The 20,689-nt window shown below is 35.3% G+C and overlaps 1 protein-coding gene across 44 annotated transcripts in view; it reads right to left on the bottom strand.

Annotated features, from left to right (window-relative positions):
- Positions 1-20,689, bottom strand: part of RIMS1 (regulating synaptic membrane exocytosis 1) — a 477,491-nt gene that overhangs the window by 175,438 nt on the left and 281,364 nt on the right. Inside the window, exon 1 of one of the 44 annotated variants that reach the window (XM_066253590.1) lies at positions 15,159-15,260. The exons of the other annotated variants lie outside the window; for them this stretch is intronic. The gene's annotated coding sequence lies outside the window, so the exon portion shown is untranslated. Of the gene's footprint in view, positions 1-15,158; positions 15,261-20,689 lie in introns of those variants that run through there. 44 annotated transcript variants of the gene reach the window in all.

Genomic DNA, 20,689 nt, shown 5'->3' with positions numbered 1-20,689 from the left:
GCACAGAGCTTTCATTTCACAAATAAACCAGTTAAATGATATATGAGCATGTTATGAATAGAACTAGCTGTTCCTAAACTCAGGTCATTATGATTGGTGTATGCAACAATGCATAAACTTGCATCTTTATGATTTCAAATTCCATACCTCATGATATCTAATGCCAAGGCACAACAGATTCCAATAAGACCAATCAAAATAGATTGAACAAAAATATATTCTAAATAGCATAGATGTATAATCGAGTATATTATGAGTACATGAAATCTGTAAGGAGAAAACCATAAGTAATTTCATACACTATATATCTATTCAACAATATTTATGACTGTTACATTTAACTAAGTAGAATGTTCATATATTGTGCAGGTATTAAAGAAAGTTTATCTACCCTAAACCCTTGCAGTAATAGAAAATCTAAAATTCTTCATCTCTAGTAGAAATACACAGCATATTTTTTATGATGATTAATAATGAATGGTGGTTAAAGATGGAACCCTAACTGAATACAAGATTGACTCATAGTAATGCTCCACAATTCCAAATACATAAGTGTACTATTTGTCAACTTAAAAAGATAAATTTTCTTATATAATACAGATTGTTGTTATTCAAAACATATATAAAATTCATAAACCAAAAATTTGAAAAATCATTTTTCCAAGAAATTTCCTACACCTCTTTTTAAGTCTTCCTCTTTTATTTTTGTTTAGCCTCCACAGCAGGATGTGTGTTGACACTAAATAAAATAAAATAAAATAAATATTAATTTACTTTATTATAGCACAGTACACAGAAAAAATTAAAATACTGGGCAAAATGGCCCTGGCCAGTTGGCTCAGCAGTAGTTCATCAGCCCCACGTGTGGAAGTCCTGGGTTCAATTCCCGGTTAGGGCACACAGGAGAAGCAACTATCTGCTTCCCCACTCTTCTCCTTCTTTTTCTCTCTCTATCCTTGTCCTGCTGCCATAGGTCAAATAGTTCTAGCAAGTTGGCCCCACAATCTGAGGATTGCTCCATGGCCTTGCCTCAGGCACTGAAATAGCTCTGTTGCTGAGCCACAGAGCAGCTGCCCTGATGGGTAGAGCATCGCCCTGTAATGGGCTTGCCAGGTGGATTCTGGTAAGGGCACATGTGGGAGCCTGTCTATCTGCCTCCCCACCTCCCTGCTTATTATTTAATTAAGTCTGGTTAGCTTAGAAGTAGAGCACTGGCCTGGCATGTGGAAGTCCTGGATTTGATTCCTGGCCAGGGCACACAGGAGAAGTGACCATCTGCTTCTCCACCCTTCCTCCTCTCCTTTCTCTCTATCTCTCTCTTTCCCTCCTGCAGCCAAGGCTTCATAGGAGCAAAGTTGGCCCGAGTGCTGAGGATGGCTCCATGGCCTCCTCCTCAGGCTCTAGAATGGCTCTGGTTGCAGTGGCCTCTGGCAGGCATGCTGGGTAGATCCCTGTCGGGCACATGAGGAAGTCTGTCTGATTCCCCCACGCTTCTCACTTTGGAAAAATCCAAAAACTAATAATAATAATTAATAATAATAAAATACTGGAGAAAATATATCCTTATTAAATGTTTTATGTGGTGTATAAACAAAAATTCTAAGAATGGGGTTTTAATTTGAGACTAATTAAAATACCAGGTACCACAGTCAGCACACACAAGTTAATAAATATTGCTTTGGTTACACTGTAATAAAAACATTTATACATTTTAACTCATTTTGATAGTCTACAAGGACATTCTTTTCATAGAAAGGAATTAAAATCCAAACTCTAAGAACTGAGATAAAATCTCAACTTCTGAAAATATCATTTTGAAGTATTTTCCTCATATATCAGAATTCCATTTTAGATAATTTTATGTCTACAAAAGGTATGTCCTCTCCCACCCCTAAATTATATAAAACAGTGGAGCTAATTTTGGACTACATCAGCAATAATGCACTTTGTAGCAAAGTCCTAGAAGGCCTAATTTCACCTAAGTTAAATTAGCAGTCAGGAATAAGAAACAATATTATTTAATAGGACTTACTTTCTAGGCAACAAAAGAAAATGAGAAGATATAACTGTTAACTTTAATAATTAATAATATAATCTGTGAGTTACTAAATCCTATAAATACTACTATGCATACTAATGCAAACATATGAATGAATAACCATAAAAGTTCCTAGTATAGCAAAAATAATTGGGCCTTAAATATTTCATGGTGACTTCATTCAAAATCCATGTCAATGTTCACTCTACAACTTGATGCCAAATCCTCTGTTATTAAGTAACAGAGATTTGTGTCCCTTGAGTGCAAGGCCTAGAAGCCTAGAGACATCTTAAACCATTGGTCCTTAGCAAGAACCTCTTCAATAATGCTAAATGACTTAAAAATCCAACTTCTGGTTTGGGTCTAGCACACACACACACACAAAGTGTCATTCCTTGGATGAATTACATTATCTCTAGTCCTTAGGGATTCACAAAAGTAGAAGTACCAAAATGCATGTTAGAAATTTCACTTTCAAAATTCCGCTTTGTTCATGGTGTGCTTGCTTTGCTTTTATCATAGAATCAACAATATTGCTTTCTCTCTTTGGTATATAAATTTGATGGTTCAAATAAAATCATCAACTATAATTTATTAAGTTAGTGAGGTATCAAAGAGGTTTGTATTCAGAAATTATTTATGCTTAATAGAACCTCCAGACTTGAACTATCTCTAGAGAGAGATTAAATATTTTCTTTAGGTCCTGTGATGTCATCATCTCTGTTTTATAATTTGGAGGCATAGGAAAGACTGCTAAGTAGCTGATATACAAAAGGAGACTTTCATTAATATAGTAGAGGTGGTAATTTTCTGGTGATATGTACTGTTTGGTGAAGTTGAGAACTAATTTTTAGAATGCCACCACTACCACCTCAGAATTCTACCAAGCAGTTATACGGTTCTCAGAATCAATATTTCTGGCTGAGCTCTGAGCTCAGTCATTAAGATAAGGTCTCAGCTTTGGAGATAATAACTTCTATAGCATTACATTGTTCTTTCAAGAGTAGGATGAGATAATGTACATGAAACTGCTTTATCAACTATGTAAAGCACAATAAAAATGCATGTTATCTTTAGAGTATAAAAATATTTTTAGAGTATTTCTAATAATAATATTGATAAGCATTTGTCAATTATAATGCCATGAAAAATATTAAAAGATACTTTATCTGTTCCATAGTTTACTTATTTGAAAACTTGAATAATCAGAGAATCACACTGTAATATCTCTATTAACATTGTTCTATCTTATTTAATTTTTCTATTAACATTATTCTATATTCTTTCTTATAACAGATAAAGTGCTGCTATTGTGAAAAAAGAGCATCATAGTAGAAACTGGAGATTTGTGACTGTAATCCTAATCTTGATAACAGCACTTTACTTCTATAAACCTTATGCTCCTCCACAAAATGAGGATAATGCCTTGCTTATAAAAATATTATAAGGATTAAATGACACATGCCAGATTTGTAAACTGTAAAGAACTTTAGAAATGTATTTTACCGTACAATTACATAATTGAGATTACAAATATAAAATCATAGTGTTAAGAGATCTGCTATCATAACTAATACAGGTGAAATCATTAATCTTTGCAAAATATGCATGATCTAAATTGGCTTGAAAAAATCTTAAAATCACTGTTTATAAAAATTACTTATTGGTCTATTAGAATCAAAATGCTCAAGTATTCAGAATAAATATTTTTAAAATTCCAATTGTTAAATGATGAGAAAAAGTAACATACATAGAAACAGTAACAGAAATCTTCCTGTTAATTTTCACAAAGGCAATGAAAGTCTAAGGGTTAAGAATATGGTTACTTTTATTCAAACAATCTATACATTAAAATATATACAGATTAACTCCTAACCAAATATACATGGACTGTAACTAATTTTATCAGCTTGCACAATGTATTCTTAATCTAAAAATAAGCATTTTGTTATTTCTTCCTTATATATTTTATGTGGGAGAGCAAAATACATGTCGTGTATAAACTAAATACTTCTGACTAAATTTCTCCAGATCAGAAAACAAATTGGCTATTTTATCCCTTTACACGTATTTTTTTTCTGATGACTCAGGATACCCCTGAAAATGTTTCCTTACAACCAGTTTGTATTATATCTTAAAAACTACTTAGTATAAACATTAGTTATGAGACACATTTTAATATTTATATTCTAATGGGTTATAAACATCCTAACTTCCTCAAATTTTGTTTTTAGTTTATATTCCTAACAAAATAATCTAAATACTAACAAGATTGATGGTTTTCAAAGTAACAACTACAAGTTTAAACATGGAATAGGGTCACCCAGGATAATGGGGATTTTGGAAAGCACAGAAAATTTTGTGACTTTACTTTAGGCTAAAAGACATTGAAAAACAAAACACTATTTGAGATGGTAAATGTTAGTCATCAATTTAATTTTTCCTAGTTCTGAAAGTTATATAATTTAAATTTTTGAGACTACAGGGGGCTTTCGGATTCAGAAACACTCCCAAAACACCATGCTGCTCAATGAGCTCTTTATTCTTCACCTCTGCATTAATCTCATGCTCCAGGACTCAGAAGTTTTAAACAACAACAAAAACCACACACACACACACACACACACACACACACACACACACACACACACACACCTTTGTGCCTTAGAATAATAAAGTAAGGGTATTCACGGTCTTCAGGAAATCTAGACCAGACTGTACTTATTATCTGTATTAAATGTTAATAAAAAGTATCTCAAGAAAAGTGTAAGGTGATTGATAGAGCAAAAAGATTTCCACAAATAATAGTTTGGAGAGGAATAAATTTCATGTATAAGCATGGTTTGAAGACTAATCACTGAAAATTTTCTTCCTTAAGAGTATAAATACAGAATAGTAAAGTACCCTGAATAGCAAATTACAAAATGAACAATCTTAGGGAAACTTTTTTCTCTCTTTAACACAATGACTTCATAAATCAGAATTTGGGAAGTGCTGCACACAGGAGGGAAATATTTTACTGCAACTTTCCAACTGACCAGGCTTCCACATTGACACTGAGTATTCCATTCACGTGGGAGAACAGGTTGTCACATGCAAAGCCTCGGAATAACCAGCCAGGAAACCCTGTGGAAAAAATCGGGGTTTATTTGTTTTCATTGTTTGGGGACTGGATGTTAACCACAGGTGTAAGATATTGTACTGCTGGGCAATTTCACAGCACATATTATAAGAGAGCATTCTAGATGTAAATATCTTTGATAAAAGAAAATTTGGGGTTTTATCCAGACTTCACACCCAGGCAATGCTAGCAAAATAATATTAATCTAAAATAATAACTCTGAATGCCAAATGAATTCCTACCTGCCTCTATAGCCAAAGATATGAAAATGAAAAATACAGAGATTGATACATTATTGTGCTTTTGGTGATAGAGATAATAATAGTCAAATAATGATAAAAATGAATTTAAAGGTATATAAAATAAAATGGAAGTATTTATGAGGGATTGATACTGCTTATAATTTAAAAATATATGATTAAACTATAAAATAGTAGAAAACAAATTTATTATAGCAAACATATTTGGTAATATAAACAGATGCTTTAAAACCAGAACTCCTTTCAAGCAAATTACTATAAATGTTTTTTCTCCTCTTTTTTGTTTTGTTTTCTGTTTGTCTTTGTTTTTATTTTGGCTATGCAAACAAATAATTTATAGACCTATTAAAGGACTTTTTTTTTAATTGAAAATTTCTTGACTGGCAGTGGGATAACACTAGGCATAGAAATTTGGAGATGTTATGCCTCCACGTTGTTCTTGAGAAAAATGCTAAGTATCCATATTCATGAACCTTAAAAATTAGAGTCATAAGAAACTAGGTTGCAAAACACTGCAAGGTCATCGGTCTAAACCTCTGCCGCAGTGCAGAAGAAGTCAAGCTGTTCCAGCTCCACATGATAGAAGATTATTCAAGTAAGAGAAGTCACAAAAGGCAATGTAGAAGTAATACATACAATGAAAAAGTAATACATACAAATGCAAATAGATAGCATATGCCCTTCTTTTTCTAAAGCGAACTAAGTTAAGATTGGCCAAAGATTAACTTACTGACAAAAAAAGATTTCTCTTCCAGAATTCACAAATATTTAAGGTTTGGAAAGTGATCTTTCCATTATATTATAATAATTTCAAAATATCTTCAAATATCTTCATGTCAAATTTTCCTAACAAAACCTCTTACTTTAAAAAAATCAGAAAGTCTCACTGACTTAGACTTAAAATAATCAGCACGGTTTCTTGGCTTGGTCATAGGTGCTCTCTTAATAACGGGATTGTCTTCTACTCAGAAACACAAGGCAAATTCAATACCCAGTGTGCCTGACTCAATAAATCCACACCTCCCCAATTACTTAGCTGTACTGAACTACTCCCAAGCTTACTACAGAGTGTGTATGTATGTATTCGTGAGGGATATGCAGTAAATCTATTAAGATATTATAAAATCTAATTCTGAATTAATCTAGAGCAACAGATAACCATGTACCTGTACTTGTACTGCATTTCCACGCATTCCCTCTTCCCTCTCGGCTCCCACACAGGTCCTTTTACATATCACTATATGGACCAGGGGGACACAGATGTTAGCTCATATGTGGGTCGCGCTGCTACAGCTGACTCTCTTCTCTGTGAAACCACACAGAGGAAATTTCTTTCTGGTGACAATATCAATCCTTTTTACATGTTTAAACTTATTTCAAATAGCTATATCTTTATGTTTGTTAGCTAGCTTAAGTCACTTCTGGTGTTAAGGGAGATTTTAAAATGAGAATTAAAATAAATTATTTATATACAAAACATTACTTAATATATTTGTTATAACTGTTTTCATCAAAATATAGATTTGTCCATTTATCAATCTTAAAATATCTTTGATATGATGAAGAACAACTTAAAATGCAATCAATGTCCAGGTGTTAATCCATAGCTCAATCAACAGAATTCAGTGAAAAGCAAATTATCTTAGACTATCAGTGAATCTTGCCAAAGAACAGAAAACAAAATCTGATGATCACAAATCTGAGCTCCTAAACTTTATTCCTTCAAAACACCCAGTAGGCTTTTATTAATAATTTTATAGTCACAAAATATTAGAGTTTGTCTTTTATTCGACCCCATAGGACCAATGAAGATGCACACTGTTAAAAAGCAAGGGGCTAGTCCAGACAAGCGCACTGACAGCAATTAGAATTCACAAGAGAGGGCACAGGGCAATTAAAAGCAAAAGAAATCAAACACATAGGTTAAAGGCCTATCTTCCCTTAACACCGTGAAACTGTGAGCAGCTCATAACTGTACTAATAAGCAACATAATAACTGATGTTAAAACAATAGCTATTATGTACAAATAATAAAATATTACCTTATGAAACAAATTTTTATGAAAGTAGGATGATATGCCTTTTACAGAATTCCTGGTTTAAAACAAAGAGTAATGTACAATTCTGATGGGGAAGAGTTTAATTAAAATAATGTAAATGAAATCAATAACAATAAGCTGGGTGGTGGTCTGACCTGTGGTGACGCAGTGGATAAAGCGTCGACCTGGAACGCTGAGGTCGCTGGTTCAAAACCCTGGGCTTCCCTGGTCAAGGCACATACGGGAGTTGATGCTTCCTGCTCCTCCCCCTGTTCTCTCTCTATCTATCCCTCTCTCTCTCTCTCTCTAATAAAAATGAATAAATAAAATCTAAAAAAATAAATAAAAAAAATAAGCTGGGTGGCAAATATTAGGCATTTTAGAAAATCCAGCTATCTAGAATGAGGGATATTTTTTTTTTTTGTATTTTTCTGAAGTTGGAAACGGGGAGGCAGGCAGACAGACTCCCGCATGCACCCAACCAGGATCCACCCGGCACACCCACCAGGGGGCGATGCTCTGCCCATCTGGGGCATCACTCTGTTGCAACCAGAGCCATTCCAGTGCCTGAGGCAGAGGCCACAGAGCCATCCTCAGCACCCGGGCCAACCTTGCTCCAATGGAGCCTTGGCTGTGGGTGGGGAAGAGAGAGACAGAGAGGAAGGAGAGGGGGAGGGGTGGAGAAGCAGATGGGCACCTCTTCTGTGTGCCCCGGCCAGGAATTAAACCCGGGACTCCTGCATACCAGGCCGATGCTCCACCATTGAGCCAACCAGCCAGGGCCTAGAATGAGGGATTTGATGCTAAATTTTTATAATTCCAAAATTAAATCATTACTCATCAATGCAAAAAAAAAAAACCCAAAATATGCAATAACTGTTTTTCAAATACTACTTTAGATTTATGGTTTATTAAAATTAAGGATTCAATATACTGTATATATTAATTCTTATTTTCTACCTTTGAATGCTCCATTTCTTGGTATTTTGTGAACGTAGTACAAAAAAATGGGAAATAGTTAATTACTCTTTGCATAATGTTCTACACAGATGGTGGCAGAATTGTTTTCTAAAGATACTTAACTAAAATTAATGTCTCTTAAGTAAGGGTAAACAAAGTGAACAAAACTATCATTTCTAGTGGATTATGTAAATGAATTAAATTGTGAAATTAACAGATATTTGGTGAAAAAAATTGAAACTAAATTTTGTTAGCACTGACACCTAAAATTTTCAATGACATTAAAACTGAAATTTGAGATTATTCTTTGAACAATTGTGAAAAATATTTAATTAAATGTTATTTTAATAATGTTAAGAAGAATAATTTTTCTATTCTCTAATGAAAATTTTATAAATCCATAACAAACTTTTCTAATTATGATACAAAGTGATGTCACTCACAAAGGCAGTAAATAGTGTAAAATAATTTCTCCCAATAAATGAGTACATTTAAGATTGACAGAATAATTTCAATAATCTTAACAACATAAGATCATATATTACACATGATTTCCATATAAACCAACCCAAATTTTAGCTAAAATGTCTTATTGACCACAGCAAGAATGAACTGGAGAAACAAATGGACCCACAAAAAATATCAAATTATAGCAGTGATTATAATAGTTGCAACATTAAGAAAAAGTCATAGTTTACCTTAACCTTTCTTGAAATATAAAGCCCTATTTATTTTTCTTGAAATCAAATTAAAGGCTTATCTCCATTTTAAAAAGTAGAAGTCAATCAACAGCATTTCCTAAACTCAACCTCATTTTTTTCCTATCTATCAATAGCATTTACTTTTTGGTATAAAGTGCTTATTATTGGCCCTGGCCATTTGACTCAGTGGTAGAACGTCATGGAATGTGGAAGTCCCGGGTTCAGTTCTCAACCAGTGCACACAGGAGAAGCACCCAACTCTTCTCCATCCTTCCCCCTCTCACTTCTCTCTCTCTCTCTCTCTCTCTCTCTCTCTCTCTCTCTATATATATATATATATATATATATATATATATATATTTCTATCTCTTTATCTCTTCTCTTCCCCTCCTGCAGCCATGGCTTGATTGGAATGAGTTGGCCCTGGGCACTGAGGATGACTCCATGGCCTCTGCCTCTGGCACTAAAAAAAATGGCTCTGGTTTCAATGGAGCAAAGGCCCCAAAGAGGCAGAGCATCGGCCCCTGGAGGGTTTGACTGGTGGATCCCGGTCAGCACGCATGTGGGAGTCTGTCTTTGCCTCCCCTCCTCTCACTAAAAAAAAAGAAAGTGCTTATTATTCATGTTTTAAATATATATTTAAGGAACTTGGATTAAAATAATTGCTACAACTCTACTGTAATGGCTAAATATCAATTTTTCAAATGAGATACTGCATTATTTTAGTCAGGCTATTTTGCTTTATTTACTGATGAATGAGATGACAACATTAAAAGAAGACATCTTTATCATTTCACTTATCAAGAATTTCTATAATTTTATTTGTTTGCCAGAGTGATGCACTGATAGTTTGGTTGACAAAAATCACACACACACACACACACACACACACATCCACACACACACTAGATTCTTTGGGCCTACTACACTCTTTGTTCAATGTAATTAATATTGCATTACCAGACCAAATATCCAGATGTGTAGTTAGTCTACGGGCATGGAAACTGTACCCACTGCAATTTAGCTTTGTAAAACCAGCCGGGGGAAATGTGGAGACTAAGATAGTAAGTAGTAGCATGTCCAAATATCCTGTATAGCAAATCCAAAAGGGACAACTTCAAGCAAAACTTCCAGAAACAGAACCTTCTCTTCATTGTAAACCATGGACTTCTCAACTAATATTCTAAAGAGTCTTTCACATTAAATAGATATTTTGAGGGCTCTTAATTTTTGTGCTCATTTTTTCCATTACTTTTAACTCTTTATTAAATAGTTCTGAGGATGGTAAAATCTCATAGACTAAAACAAATCTAGTATAAAAACCTCTGTAACTAAATGTCTGATATGGAACAGACTTACATATAAAGTCAGGAAATCACAACTTATTTGTCAAAGGAGCCTACTGTCCGAGAGAAAGAAATAGCTAATTTGCCAAAGCATTCTGAACAGAAACAAGTCCTAGGTAGCCCTTCAGATACAAATGAAATAATTTCAGTCCATATAAAATTCAGTTTCCTACTCATCTAAATCAGGGGTAGTCAACCTTTTTATACCTGCCACCCACTTTTGTATCTCTGTTAGTAGTAAAATTTTCAGACTGCCCACTGGTTCTACAGTAATGGTGATTTATAAAGTAGGGAAGTAACTTTACTTTATAAAATTTATAAAGCAGAGTTACAGCATATAATAATAATTACTTACCAAGTACTTTATGTCGAATTTTCGCTAAGTTCAGCAGAATAAATCTTTATAAAACAACTTACTATAGTTAAATCTATCTTTTTATTTATACTTTGGTTGCTCCGCTACCGCCCACCATGAAAGCTGGAATGCCCGCTAGAGGGTGGTAAGGACCAGGTTAGACTACCACTGATCTAAATGAAAGTGCTCTATGTTGTATTTGAATTTTCAGTCATCTTTAACCCATTTACTTACATCAGTATATTTAATCATTTATTTATTATTTTGGAGAGTTAAGCTTGGGGTGGACTTTTTTCACTATTGTGTGGAATAACATAGCTCATGAAAATACCAAATGGTAATTAAGTTTGTTTGTTGTTGTTTTTAAGCAAGAGCATTTCAAAGTAGGTCTTGGGCTGATTCATTATTCATATGAGAAAGATAACTGACCTTCATGCAGGCAAGACTTTTTCTACCGCTGAATGTCAACTAATTTGTTTTTGTAATCTTTAAGGCATGGTTAGAGCCTGGCTTATATGACCCCTTTAATACGGTGCATAAAATTTTGTATTCATAAGTGTTTTCCTGTGGCGAGCCCACTGCTTCCTTTACTTCCTTGAAGGTCCCATGATGCCTCTCAAAATTACAAACAAATTACAAATTGTTAGAGAGCCTGGATGAAGGAAAGACAGGAGTGACCCAGACTGGGACATTGCTATATTACCTGGGGCTTTATCTCTAGCTCCCAGAATTCTCTTTTCTTGCAGGTCCCCAGCCTCAGCAGTATGCTTTTGTTAAGACCCCTATTTAAGCTCGACACTTAGGAAATCAAGAAACCATAGTCAGAGAAAAGGAGATTTGTGATTGTATGCAGGAGTCATGGGAATTCACCTCAGAAAGTGCTTTTGTGAACTATCAAGAGTTTAATTAATAAGAATTTTAAAAACCTTTAATATCAATATGCAGGAGTACTCATTATATCCAGATGGGAAAATATTCCTTCCCTGATGAATGCCTTACACAATTTCAAACACATTTACTAAAAATAAAAATATAGAAAAATAATAACAAACTTTATATTAATTTAAATAAAGTATTAGACAACATGATATTGAAGTAAAAATAAAATTTCAAAGTGGATTAAAAAAAAATTGTTCCAATTTTGACCTGCCAAGAATCAAGGGCTAAGCATTCTCTAAAGAAAAACAAAACAACAACAAAAAACATCACAAGGCTATCAGCTTCTTGTTACAAAAAAAAATCTTCAAAGACTATGAATAAATCTAAAATATTGAACAGATGTTATACAGTTAGAAACATGCTTGTGAAGACGAGTTTATTAAAATCAATATGGCCTTTTTCCTTAAGTTGGCTTTGAAATTTGTTCAATATTTACAGTTTACCAAAATAAGAATTTATCTCCGGAACCTTAAAACTCATACAACTTATATAAAACCTTCTTTAAAACAATGGATTTAAATTAACTATACATGCAAAATTTCAGGTTTTATTTCTGCAAAGAATTGACCAACTCAATAAATGATTATGATTAATTACCTTCTTAAAGATAAAAATTGGCTTACTTGAAGCAGGTTATCTGAAAATCTAAACCCATTAATTAACCTACAATTTACAGGCATGAAAATAAGCATTATAAAAGTCTTGTTGATTATTAATATTATTATAAGGTAATCACTAATTCTTTCATTGATTTTTCTCCTTTATATTTTGACATGCGTATTCCTAATCTTTCTGGCTTTAAAACAAAAAGTATTTATTTTATTAAAGGTGCCTCTGAACTACCTGGAGAAATATATACTTGCTGTTCACCAGGATTAATTTTTTCTTTGTTTTTCAAATGAACTTCATCATTTCTCTAAAATAACTCTTCTCAGGAATAGACTCAGGCAATACTTCAAAAGGAAAATATCTCCTTCTCTTAAAGAGCTTTCTAACCGCGCATTAATAAGTAACAGCACTACTTAAAATCAGAAAGTTTGAAGAGACTTGAGCAGACGATCTTTAATATGATGGAGAATCAGTTTACTAATAAACTTATTGGCCTCATACCTATATGTATCAAGACTACTAATAAACAGACTGGTTCCTTAGAGCTAGACAGAGAAATCAAGCATTATTTTTCTTTCATCTCTCATGTGCATTTGAACAGGAGCATGAGCCACCATGGCCTCAGCCTTTCTCTCATAATGATGAGTGTCCAGCAATGAACAGACCCAATGTGTTCGGTATGACCATGAACTCAAGATTTATAATCCTTATCAACTCGCAATGATCAGCCACTCTGAAAGCACATGGCTCAACTTACAATAGAATCCTTCTCTTCTCCCAAAGAACATATTTAATTAGTCTAGACACATGAACGCTAACTAGCATTGGATAAGCAATATTCTGATCCAGACATTTACAAGTGAGAGGTTGCTGGCTGCTGCTTTTCTTACTGCCTCTGATCTTTGGGATTTTAAGCTTGCCCTCAACAGAAACAGGACCTCTTGAAAGTCATTTGCTGAGAAGAGCAGGCAGGCGCCTTCTGCAGCTGCCCTCAGCAGCAGGCTGTACCGGGGAGGGAGCAAGGGGGCAGGCAGGAGAGCCCCTGGCCCTGGCAGGCTGCAGAGCTCCAGCTGCTCACATCCAGGCCCTAATCTGGCTGCAGCATAACCCGTGATGCCTCTTTCCCCTCCCAAGGAGTCCAGTCCCACAGCAGGTGCCCTCAAAACACCTCAAACTTGGTGGTCAATGCCTATTTGTCAAAATAGTTACAAAGGAGCCAAGAGATTTGCTAGTTTAATTTAAAAGAGCCACAATTTCCCTCAAAAAAAAAAAAATAGCTCACTGTTAAAACACTGCAAATGAAAAAAAAATCCTAAAAGACTTCTATTGCTCCTATTTATTAAGAAACCTGCGCACTTTCAAAAAACTGAGTAGTGGTGTCTTTTTCTACACAGAAGTGATCATCAGATGATCTTGAGCACCTGAGAAAAATCATGCCATCCCCACAGAGAATAACATTAGAGTCTTTTTTCAAACCAGCAGAATGAAAACAAGAGCCAGACGGGTTAGTTTCTGTTGTTGCCCAAGGTCACACACCCAACTCAGACCCGAAAGACTGCGTCTCCCTTTCCCCCTTTCTGTCTGGGCTCGGGACTCCCTTTATCTGAACAATTTCCCTTTAGTCCAAAGCTCAGCATCATACAAAACCACAGCCTTTTCCGTGTTGTGCTCTAACATAGCTGTCAACCAGGAGAAACCAGGCCTTGTAGCCCTTGTCTTAACACTGCAAAATAACAATCCAGATAGAAACTGATACCTTTATATTTTCAAGCCGATGAAGCTCTGTAGCTTCTAATTTAGTGAAATCAGTAAACAGGGAAAACAACTTTCTTTGATCAATCATAAGAGGAAAATATGTGCTTTTAAACTAATTGTGTAATATACATATATCAAGGTAAGAGTTAAATACTAAATTGTAGACAATTTAATGTACATTTCAGATATTCATTTAAAACATGAAACATGAAAATAATATAATGCCACTAAGATGATCAGCACTGTGTTCTAAAACAATAATATATTTATGTAATTTCCATGTTCAAAGTAAAATATTCCTCATCCTCTATGACAGAATCCATTGAAACATTTTATTATCTCACTCTTTGGATATTTAAACAATATATTGCATGAATTTTACATTTATGCACAAGATTAATATTATGGCTTAGTTTACCTGTTCCTGAGAGAAAAGTATGAAGTAGTATAAACTGCAGATACCAGCAAACATAACAGCAGCATCGGAGTGGTTAAATAAATGCTATTGGCATCAAATCTCTAAATTCTAGTTAGCAGTGGCAGCAACTCCAGAACACTATTAAAAATCCACCAAAACGCAAAAGAAAAATTTTAAAAATCCCTGTAGTCCTTGCATTCTAAATCAAACCCAGAAAAAGCCTGCAGTGTCCAACATTATACAACAGTGACACTAAACAAGGCCATAAGTGCTGCTGTCATCAAAACAGATCTCTGCAGTGTACAGATTCTCATTGATTACCACAGTAATCTATAGTGCTTGAGGCAATGTGAAAGAGGTTCCCACTGTAGCAAACACCAAAGCTCTGGGAGGTCCATAATTAACCATTTCCTAAAATAAGGCACAGAAGATGCTACTTTCCATCAAAGACAAAAACACTGTGGTCCCTTAAAGCCAGCAGAGGAGAGAAGACTCAGGCAAATGCTTGAAGAGCTCCTCTCCCTATACCCGGAGTGACAACGCACTGAAATATTCGTAGGCTAAGATGAAAAAGTCAAGGAGACCCACTGCTGGCTTGTGGACCACAGAAAACTCACCTAAAATGAGGTGGTCCCATTACCAATCAATCACTGGCAATGATCCTGCCAAGCCGCGTGTAACAGATCTGTTCTTGCGCAGTTTCCCTATCTGAGAGATCTTACTCAGTCCAGTGACGACTGGTACTAGGAAGTATGAACCAGGAGTACAGGAGTGAGCGCTGGGAACAAGGGCAGAAGTGCTGCTTCAGGACAGCAGCCTCGTGCTCTTAGCAGCTCATCTCCAGGGGCCAGAGGACAGCCCCACATAGGTTTCACGTTGGACTCGGAGGGGGGCTCAGATTTCCAGTGTTTTATAAGACGTAAGTAGTTAATGACTGTAGTCACAATTTATAGTCTCATAAATTTTTTCACTGAGAAATAGAATAATTACCCTCTCATTAAATCAGTACATTTACTTTATTCACCCCATATCATGTATTACCCAGAACGACTGCAACAAAAATATCAAAATTAGTTGGTTTTAAATTGTGTCACTTCCCCAATTTCATTTTTACCATGGTATATAACTCAGTTTCCAGAAACAACAATGAACAATGATAGATTTCTCTAATTCACGAGGGAATATTATTGAGAAGCAGAGGCAAACTGCTTTTAGTTTGCTTTAGAAAATGAAATGATCAAATGATATTAGAGAAAGAATGAAGAACCACCTTTAATTTATTTAAACTAAATGCACTGTGTTTACTTAAATCATATGTACTAGTGGAAAATAATTATCTGATAAGAAAAAAATACTGAAACGTGGATCATCTCACCATCACCAGATGCACTTCGCAAAATATCAGCCTCAAACTGAGTCATTTTCCCCTCTTAAGAGAACATGTTTTTACTCTCTATTTAGAATCTTTACTTTTTTATTTTCCCCAAACTTTCAAGAATGCCTTTAACTGTCTTGAGTTAAAACTGGCCAAATTGTGCTGGGAAATAGCGAAATAAACATGAATTGGATCACTGTTATGTGCCAAATGATGTGCTGTGTTAATTTAATTTAATTTTTTATTTCTCACAAGCATATGGCAAAATCAGTATTACTTGTTACATACTACATAGATGAGGCTCAGAAAAGATTATTAACTCACTCAAGGTCACATGGTTTATAAATAGTAGAGATGGGATTTGGACTTAACTTTGACTTGAAAGCCCATGTGTGAACTTTTCACTACACAACGGGTAAGGAGAAGCTACTGTAATTGTTTTGGTGGATTACCTCAAAGTGCCAGTTTTTGTTACAGTGCCAGTGAATACTGTGAAAACCAGACTGAGTCAGAAGGAGCCTACGATCTTCTAACTCAATTTTGCACATCTGGAGCCAGCGAGAACTCTCCAAGTCAGTTATAGGGCTGAGTTTTATGCTCTGCTGAAATTAATTTTCTCTTACTCTGTCATAAAAAAGAACTACAAATGTCATAAAGAAGAAATACAAATGTCATGGACTAGAGACACAACCACTGGCCAAAGAAGTACAGTGAAGAGAAACGGTGAAATGAGTCACACTTCCAACAACCAAGTTGCCCATTTCGCTGAAATGGGACCATGTAATTTAATAAAGATTTAAGCGTTTATGGATCTTATAAGTCTATGTATGCTGAGACAACTAAATTAAAGCATTTTAGTGTCAATAATATTGTGCCTAAGTTTGGAGATACTTCTTTTTTTATACATCTTTTTTTTTTCTCATTTATCACCTGGAATGGGACTTATTTCAAATTATAAAATCATTTTGAATATTATTAGCCTAATACCTAGCCCTCATTTCTTCTTCTGAAATTATGTGAATTTGGTGTAATTATCTTGAGTTACTTGCAGTGCCTCTGTAAGAGTCAATTTGTCAAATGTTATCAAATTGTATTTCTAACAGAAGACACTAGATAAATCAAGGAAGAGCTCTGAAATGTTACACACAGATTTCATAATTACAGAATCAAAACAGAGAATCAATAACAGAAGAGGATAATGTTAAACTTATTTTAAAAGACTTTATTATTTATTTCTGGGTACCATAATCTCTGAGGTCTTATGCATAAGTAACAAGTACCATTCAGTGAGGTCAATGCCCACATATTATAAGTAGGAAAACAATCCTTCCATTTTTACCTACGAACTCATAAGGTTGTATTAACAGTATTGACTTAGTTAAACCGTCCCTAGCTCTCTGTCCACTTTGAGCTGTATGTGTCCCTCCAGGGTAATGTATTTCCCAGCTCTCCTTCCACAGCACAGCCCGTCCATGGCCAGCAGACTCATTTCCCACGGGAGAGGACAGGTGAAATCTAACACGCACTGCACTGTGCAGCTCACTTCCCGTGCCCCATTTGACCTTGAGGTATGTGGTCCAGGTCAAGGCCTGTTTCTGGAAAGGTTTCAGCTCTTTCACCAGAACCCAAACTCCATTGTTTTCAAAAAGTAACACACACTTTCCACTCCCAGTAATGATAATTCTGATGTGTCATTTATTTCTCATTCTTAGTATCAGCATGAGGAAGCAAAACATATATTATATTGACTATAAACAAAACTCATGTACAATTAAGCAACTTGCTATTATTTTACCTTATTTTCAGAGAACACAAGCATTCTAATATTTAAACCTTTTGTAACTTGGCTACTACACAAGAAAATAAATCATAAGTATGATTAATCACTTTATACTCTTTCAGGCTATATAGTAAATCTAATAATATCTCTCAGAGAAAAAGACGACAGATAAAGTTGGTAGCTGGCAAGTTTGCTCTGTTGAGAAAATGGGGTAAAGTCACTGCACACCTGACACACACAGAATGGCAAAATTTGCACTGGAAACATAGATACAGCAGGAGTGCTAAATACAGATTCGGGTCCAACTACAAAGAATACTGAAGTGGGAGTCTCACGCCCAAACTCCTTGTCTGTTGCTTACCAGAACCTGCTTGTCGGGCATAGATGGTTTCCTCTTCGGCATCAGTAGACCTCACTTCTTCCCACCCTCCTGAGGACACAGGTATCCCAGGTGCACACATGACAGCAACCTTGTAAAGAAGTCCAGCCTGGGGATGTTCAGCTTTGCTTTCAAACAAATTCAAGATCTTAACTAAGAAGATGGTAAAGTGCGGCCTCCACCATCACAACAGTAACAACCCGTCGGTTAGGAGCAGCAGAAAATGAAAACTGAAAGAAAATATTGGTGTAAGCATAAGAAAGTCTCTTTGCATGACTGGCTCAGGTCATTGCAGGCACTGGGCAGCTATGCAAAGGAGTGCTTGGATGAAATACCTTATACAAGCCTCAGTGGGCCCGCTGGTGTGGAGACTGGTAGCATTTACTGAGGAGAAGCATATTGGAATCTCTGTTGGGTTTTAACCAGATCCACAGGGTTCAGGAAATAAGCTCTCTGCCAGATGACACTATGCTCCCAGCCATTCCGTCTGTTTACGTATCCCCCAAATCACACTAACTAGTGTCCTTTATCCTGTGGTGAGCTTATTTGTGGAGAGGGCTAAATAAAGGATTTTCATGACAACAGAATGGCTATTAGCCCATAGGATAATTTCTTATAACATAATTCTTCTGCTTTTGTTCAGTACTTTTTAAAATCAATTGTATGAGTTTCTTATTATATCCTTGATTTGTGAACAAAATACTGTTTTGTTTCTTCCTGAAGAAATACTTGAAATTAGATTATCTTTGTACATATTATATATTCTTCATTACATAAACTTTTAAAGGTAGACTCTCTCTTCTTATTGCTATATTCACTTATACCTATAAGTGAATGGTACAACATATTCAGACTGTTAAGAGCTGTACCTTCCTTTTAAATGGGATGCATACTGTTAACATATTTTTATTAAAAAAATATTTTATTTTCCTCTACTGTACTTAGTCTTTTCTCTAAAATAAACAGGTGCATGAAACTTTTTAAGCATATTTTCAGCAGGCAATCATTACTTTTTTTGGATTTTTAACATAGAGAACATTGTAAATAGTAAAAGAAAAATATATATGCATGTACCTTACACTACCTAAAGCATATTCATGTGTTTCAAAGCAAATCTGAGAGGGGACCAGAATGGGTAGCATTACAAAAAAATCAACCATTTATAGAGATAATCATAGAGTATCTACCAAGACTGACATGTCCGAAAAACTAAAGTCCTAAGGCTTCTACTTCACCAAACTATTATTTTAAAATTAAATTTCAGTACTACTATGACAGCCAGAAAGTACAGATAAAACAAATTACAATCAAATGCCAATAATGTTAATGCTAAAAATTTAATCAACTACAAAACTTTAGAAATTAGTTTTATTTCTTCATAGTCCTGGTAATTAATGCAAAAAAAGCGTTTTATTTCAAATCACAAATCTCTTATAAGTGTACTTTGAAGTAATAAGCAGTACAATATCAGCATATTAAGGAAAGAGCACCAAACTGCTGTATGGTAGTGTATATATTATTTCCCAATTCTCCCCAAGTACTTTCAAAAGTAGAAAAACATCTCTACTCCTCTATAGCTGACTTATCTATGTAATTTTCTCTGCTGCTCACAATCATATTATAGAGAAACAAGGTACACATCCACATAGACAAATATACTGAGTTATTTTAACTAAAAATAATGTCTATAAACTCTTGCCCTGGTCAGTTGGCTCAGTGGTAAAATGTGGGCCTGGCATGTGAATATTCTGGGTTCTATTCTTGGTCAGGGAACACAGGAGAAGTGCCCATCTGCTTCTCCACCCCTCCCCCTCTCCTTTTTCTCTCTCTTCCTCCCCTGTAGCCACGGCTAGGTTGAAGCAAGTTGGCCCCAGGGCTCTGCCTCAGGTGCTAAAATGGTTTGGTTGCTGAGCAACAGAGCAAAGGCTCCAGATGGGCAAAGCATCACCCCATAGGGGGCTTGCTGGGTGGATCCTGGTAGGGTACACGTAGGAGTCTGTCTCTCTGCCTCCCCATCTCTCACTTAAAAAAAAATAAATTTTTTTAAAATTAAAAAAAATAGATTGTACTGTAAACTCTTGAAGGGATATAAATAAAGCACCTGATCTCTGTGGGGCTACAGACTGAAGATTGTCCAGGTGGCAATAACACACCTCTCTGTACTGACTGCTCTATCTGCTTGGTGAGCCACCCTGATTGCAGTACTGCACTGCCACTTAGGAATGAATGGCAGACCTTGGGCGGAAGGGGATAAATATATTGTCTCTCAATTTATATGTGTGTAAATCTGATAGCCTCTTAGTGAAATCAACATTCTTAAACTTTGCAACAAGTAGTAGAATACAGTATTTGTGAAAGGTTATGGCATAAGCACAAGTTCAGGTTCAGTGCATTTCTTCTGAGAGATCTGACTGACTGAACCCAGGCCACATGGGTCTCGTCATTGGTTTTCATTTTCCTTTAGGTCTTGAAAGGAGAGTTATACATAGGACTTTATTCTGGGTGGGTTTTTTTTTTTGTTTCTTTTGTTTTGTTTTTTACTAGTTTTACTGATCCCTGCCTGCACCCGTTCATAATTTCTTTCTGCTAGTGAAGATTGTATACATTGAGTATA

This window comes from Saccopteryx bilineata, chromosome 1 (assembly GCF_036850765.1).
Source record: "Saccopteryx bilineata isolate mSacBil1 chromosome 1, mSacBil1_pri_phased_curated, whole genome shotgun sequence".
In the NCBI taxonomy this organism is placed as follows: Eukaryota; Metazoa; Chordata; class Mammalia; order Chiroptera; family Emballonuridae; genus Saccopteryx; species Saccopteryx bilineata.
This window is presented reverse-complemented; position numbering and strand designations above follow the sequence as displayed.